This window comes from Onychomys torridus, chromosome 2 (genome assembly GCF_903995425.1).
Source record: "Onychomys torridus chromosome 2, mOncTor1.1, whole genome shotgun sequence".
NCBI classification, from domain to species: domain Eukaryota; kingdom Metazoa; phylum Chordata; class Mammalia; order Rodentia; family Cricetidae; genus Onychomys; species Onychomys torridus.
In genome coordinates this window covers 28817667-28830355 of record NC_050444.1, presented here as the reverse complement: position 1 = coordinate 28830355, position 12689 = coordinate 28817667, and positions in this window count along the sequence as shown.

The window sequence follows — 12689 nt, the reverse complement described above, 5'->3', positions numbered from 1 at the left end:
CAAGATCCAGTGTAACCTCAAGCTAGATAAGAAATAAGACGTCAACAGCTATTGGGATGTAAATCTCCCCAATAGGTGAAGAAAACCCTCAGAATTGAATAGACAACAGAATTTGGAATTATACACTAGAAACATAATTATGGACATTGAAATTAGACAAATCAGAAGATATGAGGATCATCATTTTTCCCACTGGAGCGCCAACCTTTCCCTCATCACTTCTCTATCCCTATTTAAAAAGGCTTTTCTCACTTCAATTCTGTCTTTTGATTTGGTTTTGTTTTATTTTTGGAACTTCTGTGTGTGTCTTATTCCCATTTTAAATACACAACTATAGAGAATTATTATGTGGAGCAGAGGAAAGGGAGGAAAAGCAAGCCTTGTATTAGAAGGATCCTAGCAGATTTGTTCTCCTTTGGGTAGGAAGGGAGTTCCTGCGCTGACAACGCTATGGCTTATCTGAGCTACTTAAGTCAACAGGCATAACTGAGAGCTCATAAATAAAGGAGATCACAAGGACTGAATGGCTTTCTAAATGCGACTGACAAAAGGCTTCAGTAAACAGATTTTTTAAAGACTAGAAAAGAAGGAGAAGGGTCATTTTTATATGTTCTGATCTACTTTTTTTAATGCTACTAAATGTAGTAAATATCAGCAGTAATTTTCAATGATCCCTGGGTTTTAGATGAAGTCCTTTAGTTAGTATATATACAGTCGACATCCCATGGAACCCTAAGGTTTATTGAAATGAATTCAGTTACAACAAATGAGAACAAAAGTTCATTACATTAATTTATAAATGTAATGTAAATTTATAAATGACAATTGTAAGCAATAATAGAAGAATATGAAACATGCCAAGTAGATTCCTGGGCATGTTTATAAGAAATATCACTCAAAAGAAAACAAAACAAGGCCCACATGCTAGAATTATTTCCTAAGACAATGATTTCTTTGAAATATAGTTGTTTCTATTTCAAGATGACAGAAGATCTACACTAGTTTTACAGGTGGGAGAGTGAGAGTCCTATATTTTCTAAATTAATGAATGAAGTTAAGTAGAGCACAGTCTATAATTGTTACGTATGGGGAAAGAAACTGGGCTAAGTGAAGGAGTAGGAATCTAAGACCCTTGCAGGAAAAGCTAGAAGATGCAAAAAGCAGTGGAGCATGGCGGACTTTGAGAATGTGCCTGATGTGGTCCAGCACTGGATGCCAGGTCAGCCTCAAGAGAAGAGTCAGAGAGCACAGAAGTCAGGACACGTGGAAACACAGCAACTCTGGGCCACGAGGAGCCCACGCCAAGCCTGCAGCAGCAAGGAAAGAATTCTGGGTGTGGGTGTTTAATTTCGGAAGGTATGCTAAGTGCTAGAAATGAAAGTTGTCTTAGGACTTATTTCAAGGTTAAGAATTCGGCAGCTGAAAAGGCCAAAGAAATTTCAGGAGGAAAATGAGCAGCAGGAAAATGAGTTGAGTGCCTTTACTTTCTATTCATGCCCTGAGCCACACTTCCATTTTTAAAGGGACCATGCTCGGCTGCTAACAACATGGATTTCACAACAATTACTCTCACCATAGGAATGAAGCAGAAGAATTTTACCTTTCCTTTGGGTAACAGTAATATATTCTGATCCTGGATCAGAGGCTTTATTATATTACTTATTTCTCGAATTATTCTAAAATAAGAGAATAAATGTATCTAAGACCACCAAGGGGCTCAACAAGTAAGGATACTTGGTGCCAAGACTGAACACTTGGGTTTGACCATAGGAAATCACACGGTGGAGGGAAGAAGCCACCTGCAAGTTATCTTCTGACCACTACAAGTACATACAGTATCCCGCCCCACAGAATTAAATAAATGTGAGAAAAATACTTGCTTCATTATACATGAGTATGTGGGACTCATACAAGTCACACAATGACCCAAAGAAATGTAGTTCAGGGACTGAAAACCAGGATGAAAATTTAAGTCGATGTTCTCAGTTGATAACCCCTCTGCTTTCAACTAGACATGAACTTTCCAATATAACAATAATATAAGCCATACATATGACCTTAAATTCTCTAGAGTTTAAATTAAAAATATAAAAAAATTAAAATAACCCAATATATTTTAAGTTTTCATTTATTAAAAAGTGTGTTTCTCAATACCAATTCCTCAAATTCCAGTATGTATTTTACAGATGGTATATCTTAAGCCAGACCACCCAAATGTGTTCTGGGTACCATATGTCACAATACATGAGCACAGGTCAAACTCTACTGTGTGTGGATTCAAAATGGGAAGTGTTGACTTTGAGGGAGAAGACATATGCAATGTACATGTTCACATAGTTCTCAGGAATTCTGAAGTCTGACTTTATGTCAAAATCATCTGGAAGATTTTTAAACATTCAAGGAACTGGACTTAGTCTGAACAGATTTTAATTTAATTGTAATGTAAATCCCAGGTATCAGGATTTTAAACTTTGTATTGAAGCATGTTGAATATTTAAAACTGAACATGTGTTCATAATCCTATGGGTTTTCCTAGAATAAACACAGTCAGGTAAACATCATCCAGATCCAGGATCCAAATATACCAACACCTGGAATCCTCATCACATATTCTTTTAATCACTACCTCTGGGAAAAGCCAAATCCCCTGTGACTGGTAAAATGGGTCATATCCATCTGTCCTTCCAATGCTAAACCCAGTCTAACCCATCAACCAACACATCAGTGTTCATTTCAGAGAGTCCTTCTGTAGAGTCCTACTAATATGGATTCATATCAGCATGACCTTCCCATCTCCAGGTCCACCCATTTAACTTTCTTTTCTTTCTTTCTTTTTTCCCTAAGACAAGGTTTCTTTGTGTAACAGCCCTGGCTGTCCTGGAACTTGCTCTGTAGACCAGGCTGGCCTTGAACCCACAGAGATCTGCCTGATCCTATCAAAGGCTGTCATGTGCCTCCTCCCCTGTTCCAGTCTTGCTGATCCCCAGGATTCCATCCCCTATTCCCCATTTAGTTAGCCATAGATCACATTGGGGAGCATGCTGTGAAACAGTAACACATTTCAATTGGTTTATTGAAAATGCATTCTTTTCTCATACAGCACATCCAGACCACAGTTTCCCCACTCCACTCCTCCCGACTCTACCCCCACACCTCTCCACTGCTCCAGATGCATTCCTCCTCTGTCTCCCTTGAGAAAAGAGGCCTCCAAGGGACAACACCCAAACAGGACAAAACAAAATACAGTAAGACAAAGTAAAAGCCCTCATTTCAAGGCAACCCAATAGAAGGAAGAGTCCCAAGAGCAGGCAAGAGCCAGAAATAACCTGCTCCCACTTTTAGGAGTCGTACAAAAACACCAAGCTATCAGCCATAGCATGTATGCAGAGGACCTGGTATAGACTCTTGCAGGCACGGTGCCTGCTGTTTCAGTCTGTGAGCCCATGTGAGCTCTGCTTAGTTTATTTGATAGACTGTGTTCTCTTGATGCTCTCCATCCCCTCCGATTCTTACAACTTTTCTTCCCTCTTTTTGAAGGGGTCCCCATCTCTGAGGAGAAGGACCATTGGAGACCTCCAATTTAGACTCCCTCTCTCTGCATAATGTCTGTCTGTGGGTCTCTGCACCTGGTCCCATCTGCTGCCAGAGGAAGCCTCTCTAAAAATGACTGGACAAGGCACTGATCTAGTAATATAGAAGAATATCGTTAGAAATATTTATTTATTTATCCATTCATTCATTTATTTATCTACTTATTTACTTATTTATATTTTGTTTTGGCCAGGTCTGTTTATTTCTACCCTAGGTCTCTAGGCTATCCAGCCTCTGGTTCCTGGCCACCCAAGTTAAACCAGACATTGGCTGGCCACTCCCACAAGTTCTGTGTCACATTTCCCCAGAACATCTTGCAGGCCGGAAGAATTGTAGGTCAAAAGATTTGTGGCTGGCTTGGTGGCCACTTGTCTCCTTCAGTAGCCTGCAGAGTACCTTTCTGTGCCAAAGAGACTATAACAGTGGTTCTCAACCTGTGGGTCAGGACTCCTTTGTCCTCGGCAATAGAGTCCCACTCAAACTTCACATTTTTACTGTATAAGCTTAAACAGAATTCCCAGGTCTACTTGCTTTTTCTTGTTATACTTCCTCAACTTTCACTCTATCTTATTATCATCCAATCAGTTGGTCCTATCAGTTCTTAATGAAATGTTCTGAAGAAATATCATTTGCTTCTCTTGTTAATAATCTCTCTTCTTCACATTCAAAAAGTTGAAAAACATTCACTTAGCAAATTCAGGCTTAGGACGTTTCCCCAGCAACAAAATTCGAACATAATCACCCATTAAGATTTATCTCAACTCCACTCATCATGAAAAAGCAGGAAAAAATGTCTTGAATTCATGAGCTCCTTGCTAGAGTAAATCCTGAGCAAACAAATTCTAGACATACTGAATTCACAGAGCTACTTGGCCTGTCATTTGTTGGAATTGCTTTACAATGGAGTTTGATTTCTCTTCTCTCAGAACAGTGCTGTGTTGTACTTCCAGCCCATAAAAGAATATTTTGAATGGATCTGACTTCACAAAGGCAGCGCTCACAGCTGAGAAAGGAAAAACGTGGCCATCTGCTCCCTCTACTTGGTTCAGTTTGACTGTGGCTGTGGCAGCTGTTTTCCTTCTTGGGTTGCCTTCCTCCCACCCAGCCCACCTGCCTCTTACACAGGCTTCCTCACACGCATGTGTTTCCACATTCTTTTCCTCCTACTCACACATCACCACTTTCCCTCATTTGATCTCTTCATTCTTACAGTCAAGAGTAAATGGTCGCTTGCTGCACTCCATCCTCCAAGCCCAGTTTCCTCCCTCTCTTTTTGCTTATCATGTTGTGCACAGTGGCTCCTCTCTTCCCAACTACTACCCAACTTATGTAACAGAGAAGGAACACCAGTCTTAATTTACTAAGATGTGATTCAATATCAAGTTCATTCCAAATATAGAAACAACCAAGACATCGAAGAGTCTGTCTAATGCAGAGTTTGGAGAAGCAACAGTGCTTTTCAGGGTGTTCCTTACTTCAATTATTTAAGAATTCCCCTGAGTCATTCACCAGCTATGGCAGAGTGGTCAGGAGTAGTCATCACCAACTGCTACCACAAGACCAAATCGATATCTAAGTTCCCCAAAGATTAGAGTCACACACTTGTCCAACTATGTTTATTACTGCTCTATTCATGATAGCCAGAAACTGGAAACAACCTAGAAGTTCCTCAACAGAAAAATGGATAAAGAAAATGCGGTTCATTTACACAATGGAATGCAACTCAGGAATTAAAAGAAATGTAATGATGAAATCCACAGGCAAATGGATAGAACTAGAAGAAAATCATCCTGAGTGAGGTAACACAGACCCAGAAAGATAAATACTGTGTCTATTCGCTTATGTGTAGATATTAGTCTTTAAATAAATAACAACCAAGCTACATTTTGTATACCTAGAGATATTAGGTATAGCAGAAGGGCTAGGGAGACACACATGGTTCTATCTGGGAAAGACAAATATAGTAGATTTTGTGGGTGGACCTGGGGGGCAGGGATACAGGAATGGGAGAACTTTGTGGGGAGAGGAAAGGAGATGGGGTTGAACAAAGGAATGTGGTGAGAGACAGCTAGAATTGTGGGGCATTTGAAGGATGATAAGGAAAGCTAGTGGAGTGGAAACCCCCTAAAATATATGAAGATGATTCTAATAAAGTCTCCAAATAATGAGGAAGATAGTGTCCCAGCTGGCCATCTTGTGTTACCAAATGAAACTTCCCAGTACCTTAACTTGATTACATCCAATTGAGTTGTTATCCAAAGGAGTCCCATAGAAATACCCAAGACAGTAAGCTGCTCTCCACAAACCGACAGTAAGGTCTCATAGCTGAATACAATACCCATACAACTCATTGAACATGAAGATTTTTCAGCTGTTGCCTACATAGAATCTTCACCCCTATGTTCTAGTGTCTTTGGAACAGGAAAGTAATCTGCATGCTACCAAAAGAGAAACATAAATACAAACCCAACCATAAAACCTTTGATCTAAGTCTGTCCTGCATGCTAGGGCAATGATTACTTTGTGAGCGTAACCAACCAATATCTGATTTGACTTGACTTAAGGCCACTCCATGAAATGGAACTCATACCTGATACTGCTTGGGTAATCAAGAACCAAAGACTAGATAGCCCAGAGACCTAAAGTAAAACCAAATACTAGTGGTCTAAAAAAAAGTAACAATAAAATTACTCCTAATGAGTATTCTGCTATACTCATAGATGGATGTGTTGCTCAGCCATCATCAGGGAAACTTCCTCCTTCAGCATATGGGAACAAATACAAATACCCACAAGTAGACATTCTACAGAAAGAGAGAGAGAGAGAGAGAGAGAGAGAGAGAGAGAGAGAGAGAGAGAGAGAGAGGAGACCACATAGCTCTAAATGGGATATCTCCATCAAATCCCTCACCTCAGAGCTCAGGGAAAGATGAAGCAGAAAGACTGTAAGAGGCAGAGTGGATATAGGACACCAGGAGAACAAGGCCCTCTAAGTCAACTTAGTGAAGGTCATATGAACTCACAGAGGCTGAAGCAGCATGCACAGGGCCTGCACAGGTGTATACTAGGTTGAATTTCATAATTTTTTGAGACTCCTGTATATTTGAATGAGTGGGTCTCAGATTCTTGCGCCTTCTCTTGGGGCTCTTTTCTTTCTTTTGTTTTGATTTGTCCAACTTGGATGTGATGGTTTTTGTTTTGTTATATTTTTGTTATGTTTTATTATGTCTTTGAAGCCTGTTCTTTTGTAATGAGAGACAGATAAGGAGTGGATCTTGATGGGAGGAGGGGAAGAACTGGCAGGAGTAGAAACAGGGGATAACTGTAACAAAGATGTCCTGTATGAAAAAAAATCCATTTTTAATAGAAGGGGAAAATAAGAATAAGTAAATAAAAATAAAAATAAAAATAAAAATGATTAGTGTCACACCTGTATCTCATCCTGCCATCAAATTTAAGAACCACACAGCTGATTTTAAAGCATGTGCTTAGAACCCTGACTACTAATTAACTCAATACATGACTTTGGACAATTAACTATTCTTAGTCTTGCTTGCAAACAGTAATAGCATTTCTTGGGACTACTGACTATAGACTCTAAAGGTTGGGTGTTTCTTTTTTTTTTTTTTCTATTTAAGAAAGTTGGCATTAAAAATTCATCCTAAACATTGCATACAGTGCTTAGCACACAATACAGATAAACATTAGTTACTAACACTTAGTCATTGTATCCAAATGCAGCCTATAAGCTTAAATGACTTGGGCATCAAAATGGCTTTTTTTTCCCCTAAGAAATAAGATCTCCCAACTGCATTTATTGAACAAATATAAATGACTTTTTTCTAAGTACTACATTTTCATATTGTTGGCTATCCAACAATTACGTCACAGTCATGAAACTGATTTAGGTGGAATTCAGGAAAACAGGGGCTTGAATTAGAAAATGTCCTCTGGTCTATCATCAGAAATCCAAAGGTGGAGGAGTAAAGAACTATTATCTACTTGAAGTAGGAAGTGGGAGGGGTGCTTAATACTTCAGGACTATCTAAGAACCAATGCAAGTTCAGCTTATCTTCTCTTTTATCTTTTCAACTTCACAATGTCAGTAGTTACTGGAGGGTACCCTCCATCTAACACTATGGAGTATAAGCTACCAACAGAGGCATTGGAAGGAAGAGAAAAATCAATGGACAGCATAGTCATTTTTTTTTCTTATTTCATGTAATTTTTCCCTTTTTAAAATAATATTTGTGTTTTAATTTTACACATCAGCCACCATTTCCCCTGTCCTCCCCCCTCCTGCTCCTTCCCCCACCTCCCCCCCAGGCCCTCCCCTCCATTCCCATCTCCTTTAGGGCCAAGACTCCCCTGGGGATTCATTTAAACTTGGTGGATTCAGTACAGGCAGGTCCAGTCCCCTCCTTCCAGGCTGAGCAAAGTGTCCCTGTGTAAGCCCAAGGTTCCAAACAGCCAGCTCATGCACTAAGGACAGGTCCAGGTCCCACAGCCTGGAGGCCTCCCAAACAGTCCAAGCCACTCAACTGTCTCACTTATCCAGAGGGTCTGATCCAGCTGGGAGCTCCACAGCCTTTGGTTCACAATTCATGTGCTTCCATTCATCTGGCCTTTCGTCCCTGTGCTTTTTCCAATCCTGGGCTCAAAAATTCACGCTCCCACAGTCCCTCCTCCTCGAAAACTGGACACACGGAGCTCCACCTGGGGCCTGGCTGAGGATCTCTGCAACCACTTCCATCAGTCACTGGATGAGAGTTTCAGCCCGACTGTCAGGGTGTTTGGCCATCTGATCACCAGACTAGGCCAGATCAGGCTTTCTCTCGACCACTGCCAGCAGTCTACAGAGGATGCATCATTGTGGAACTCAGGGGACCTCTCCAGCACTCTGCCTATTCCTGTTCTCATGTGGTCCTCATCCATTATGGTCTACCATTCCTTGTTCTCCCTTTCTGTTCCTGATTCAGCTGGGATCTCCTGCTCCCCCAAGCCTCCCTTCCCTCAAACCTTGCCCTTCATTTACCCCACTTACATCCAGGTTGTTCGTGTAGATCTCATCCATTTCTCTGTCATTGGGTGATCCCTGGGTCTTTCCTAGGGTCCCGCTTTCTAGGTAGCCTCCCTGGAGTTGTGTAGCAGTCTAGTCATCTTTGTTTTACATCCAGTATCCTCCTATGAGTGAGTACATACCATGTTTGTCCTTCTGAGTCTGGGTTACCTCACTCAGGATGATTTTTTCTAGATCCATCCATTCAGCATAGTCATTTGATAACATTGCCTTTCCTCCCAAACTTCAAACACTTCCTTCTTAGTCTTCCGACTCAGTTGCAGGCAGAAACCCATACTCTTGGTACCCTGAGTAAAACTGAGACCAGACTCAGTTTTGTAAGAACTGGGACAAATGAGAGAATGTAAATGACTTCACCTAATGAAAATTTCTGTTGTGCTAGTTCACTTCAACAAAGATCTCCAGAACCCTCCCCCCACCCACCCTTTACTTATCATTTCTCTAGAGGGAAACAAAAAATGTGTTCTTTGTTTCCTGTAGGTTTCTCTTCAATTTTAGACTGGCACTTTTTTTGACAAATGAGACATATCATAAAATTCATACATACTTTAGAATATAGCATTATTTTTACATAACTAACACAATACACAGTAATCATGTACACTGGGGAAATGTTTTCTTGGTAATTAAAAAAATTCTCACCTGGCATATACATAGATTATGGTGTGTGCTGACTAGGTTTATGTCAACTTGACACAAACTAGAGTAATGGAGACAGCCTCAATTGAGAAAATGCCTTCATAAGATTGAACCATGTGCAAGCTTGCAGTGCGTTATCTTAACTAGTTATTGATGGAAGCAGGCCCAGCCCATTATGAGTGATACTATCCCTGGGCTGGTGGTCTTGGGTTCCATAAGAAAGCAGGCTGAGCAAGCTATGTAGAGCAAGCCAGTAAGCAGCTCCCCTCCATGGCCTCTGCATCAGCAACTTCCTCCAGGTCCCTGGCCTGTTTGAGTTTCTGCCTTGGCTTTCCTCAATGGACTATGATACATAAACCAAATGTTTCTTCATAGCAATAGAAAGCTAAGACATGATGTTTACCAAACTGTTTACTCAACTAGAAAATCTATTTTTTTTTTCATGTAATTATAGCAATAGTAAAATAAAAAGTGTTTTTCCTTTATGTGTAAACAAATTTCCTAAAGTAGACATTCTGGCCCATCAAATGTCAGTTATAATTGCCCTGAAGTAAATATTTATGAGAAATAAGAGAACAGCAAGTTATTTAACAATAATTAAGCCAGCATTCATGTATCTCAAGTAAAAATAAGTAATATTCCCATATTATATGTTTATTTACATGTTTCTATTTTCAAATCTCTATTTGTATAAACATTTGATAAATGATAAGTAATAGATATCTGCCTCCTGGTGGTCATATGTCATATTTTAAGAAAAATTAATACCCTTATCTCCTAAAACACATTGAAGTGATATTTTTTCTTTCTTTTTTTTTTTTTTTTAGAAAACCACTCTCTTTGAATGATAGTGCAAGGTTTGCTTTGTGCCAAGAAAGGAAAAAGTTAATAGTGTCAGCCAACAGGATTGTGTTTAAGGGACAAGATAGATCTTAACACATCCCTTTTGATTTATTTGATGTGGAAGCCATAAACATATACACATACATAGTAAAGGGTTTTCAGGGAAAACAGGAATAAGCTAAAACTTTGCCTTTTATTAAAAATATCTTCCTTTAAAGCCCCCAACCCTAGGCCAGTGGTCCAGCTTGCCTTGATTTCCTTTAGCTAAGTAGACTGTGAGTCTTGTACTTTCTCCTTACATAAAATCATCTTTGCCAATCAGACCTGGCCAGTGCAGGCTTGTTTGGCTAAGTGCTTTTCAATAGAATAAACCTTGACAGATACCCAACATGATTTCACAGAAGCTCAACATTCCTTACAACCCTACAAGTTAGAAATGCTGGGGGCTCACAGACTGCATGTGTCTGTGCTAGGTCCTCTGAATATGGGGGTAGGGACTCCTAACAGTGGGAGTGGGGTTATTTCTGACTCTGGGACCTGCTCTTGGGATCCTTTACCTCCTACTGGGTTGCCTCATCCTGCATCAATATGATGGTTTGTGCCTCATCTTATTGCATCTTGCTGTATTGTGTTCGGTTGATATCCCTGGGAATTCTGCTCTTTTCTGAGCAGAAGCAGAAGAGCAGTGGATCTGGGGGAAAGGAGACATGGCAGGGGTATAGGACTGAGGGAGTAGAGAGTAGAGAGGCTGTGGTTGGGTTGCATTATATGAAAGAAAAATAAATAAAAAGAAAAAAAGAAATAAATAATATTTTTTAAAAAGAAAGAACTAAAAAGTCCAAAAATCCTAATTTACTAAGGTGAGTATTTGAAACTATGAGTTGATACAAATTTATAAGTGTCCACTGTATAAGAAAAATAGTAAAATACCCTATGCTTTGTGGAACTAGTAAAAATTTAGCTTAAATACATATTAGCACATGGCATAGTAAACATGTATTTTAATACACAAAAGGCTAAAATCATTTTGTAAATTTTCAACTTTCAGATTAACTAATTCAAGATTAAATTTTAAGCTCTTAAATTGGTTTGAATAGAATATGAGAATTTCCATGGGAGACACAGACAGTATTTACATTGTGTTTAAACATCTGACAGTGCTCCCATAAGTGTTTATTTGTTGGTGGAGGAGAATTGACTGGGTGTACTTGGCATGCGTAATAAACAAAAAACAACTTATCTGAATCTAAATCTTTAAACAAACACATCAGAACTGCACGCTATTCCTATAGACACAATTGGAAATGTTTTCTTTCCTATTTTACTATTGATTTCAGAAGATGTCACAGTTGTGTTTTTGTAGAACACCTGTCTTAGCAATTGAAAAGTCAATTCATTGGGATATAAATGTGTTTGACTGCTAAAAGGTAAAATGAACTTCCATATAGCCATTGTCCAGTTCCAGTGTTACTCATGACCAGCATCCTTAGACAAAATTTCTCATCTACAACCCCAAATTCCCAGTCATTGAGTGCGTTTGAGGAAAGACAGATGTGTAGATGTAACGGTCTTATTAAATAAGAAACACAGAGCCAAATGCAGAGTTAAAAGCCCAAGAAGTCAGAGCAGTAGCTGAGAGCTGAGACTAAAACCGCCTTCTTACCCCTTGCTGCCAATGCCATCCTTCCCCTGAAAAGAGCCCTACTTCCTGTGTGTCTGTCTTTTTATTGACTTTCTGTTCTGCTTTCTTATTGGTTGTAAACCCAACCACATGATCTCCTTGTCACTGCCTGTCTATACAGACTTCCAGTTCTCTATGGTAGGTATTGAGATTAAAGGCATGTGTCTCCAAGTTAGCTATGTCCTTGAACACACAGACTCTGCCTGCCATGTGATTGGATTAAGGGTGTGTGCTACTACCATGCAGCTTCTGCTATGGATTGCTATTAGCTCTGGCCCCCAGGCAACTTTATTTATTAACATACAAATAAAATCACATTTCAGCACAAATAAAATATCACCATACAGATGTAACATTAAAAACACATTAAGTAATAATATTGGTATCTCTGAAAAGTAAGAACTATTTTTTGTCCAATGGTAACAGCTTTATCACAGCTAATAAAAACAAAGTAATTGCTGCCTATGAAAAAGTTACTGGCCAAGTTTTTAATTATCTTACATATCCACAAACTGTAGTTATCAATAAACCCTTGAAAACTCCTTTTTATTAATAGTGTTATAATCTGCCTCCTGGTGGTCATAGGTAGGTATTTTTTTTTTTTTTTTTTTTTTTTTTTTTTGGTTTTTCGAGACAGGGTTTCTCTGTGTAGCTTTGTGCCTTTCCTAGAACTCGCTTTGTAGACTAGGCTGGCCTTGAACTCACAGAGATCTGCCTGCCTCTGCCTCCCAACTGCTGGGATTAAAGGTGTGTGCAACCAACGCCCTGCCCCCCCCCTTTTTTTTAATAGTGAAAAGCATAAAACAGGATTTACTCAATATAGCCACACTGGGAAGATGGATAAAGAGACCCATGA